General features: G+C 37.3%; 1 non-coding gene across 1 annotated transcript; it reads left to right on the forward strand.

Moving 5' to 3' along the window:
- The first annotated feature begins 342 nt into the window (after nt 1-342).
- On the forward strand, nt 343-446 carry LOC120247726. The gene has a single exon (XR_005532395.1). It is a non-coding gene; the product is annotated as a U6 spliceosomal RNA (small nuclear RNA).
- The last annotated feature ends 378 nt before the right edge of the window (nt 447-824 follow it).

Here is an 824-nt window from a genome sequence, read left to right on the forward strand (position 1 = left end):
AAGTCTGGGAAACCACACTGCTTTGGGCAAAGCCGTGTATAGCAAAGTTTAACGAGATCTGAATTCTTGGTACTAACATGTCAAAGTTACTGGACACACAGGAAATAACCAGTAAGAGGCAACTGTTTAACCAGCAACTAGCTGATGTTGGCAGCACACATATAGTACAATTGGAATGAAGGGCGCCTTCGGCTAAGCATCAAACCTGGCTCAGATCATGATCTCTCAGTTCCTGGGTTTGAGCCCCACATCGGGCTCTGCACTGATGGTGCAGAGCCTGCTTGGGATTCTCTTTCTCACCCCCCCCCCCCCCGACCCTTCTCCCTCTCTCAAAGTAAATAAACTTAAAATAATAATAATAAAATAAAGTAGGAATGATACAGAGGAGATTAGCATGGTCCCTGAGTAAGAATGACATGCAAATCCATGAAGCATTCCAAATTATTTTCTAAAAAGACAAAAATTTTAAAAATTAACAAACAAAAGCAACTAAGCTAGTTCCCACCTATCCAAACTTCTGTCCTTTATTCTTTAAAAAGCATTTACAGATTTCCATGGTTTTAAGTTTTCTGAGCTCAAGAATTTTTCCCTAAAATGAATCAAATCACTTGAATTATTTTTTCCAAAAGTAATATATTGAAAGCTAACAATCTGGCATATCTGTGTAAGGCTAGGTAAAGATCAATCCACTTTAACATGTAAAAAAAAAAAAAAAAAAAAAAAGCATAGTATTTCCAGAGCTGTCAAGAACTTCAAGTTGTGAAGGAAGTAATTTGATCTCGTGCACTTAAAAACTATTTACTTACCCATTTCCATCAGCATTC

This window comes from Hyaena hyaena, unplaced genomic scaffold (assembly GCF_003009895.1).
Source record: "Hyaena hyaena isolate Hyena2069 unplaced genomic scaffold, ASM300989v1 scaffold_544, whole genome shotgun sequence".
NCBI lineage: Eukaryota > Metazoa > Chordata > Mammalia > Carnivora > Hyaenidae > Hyaena > Hyaena hyaena.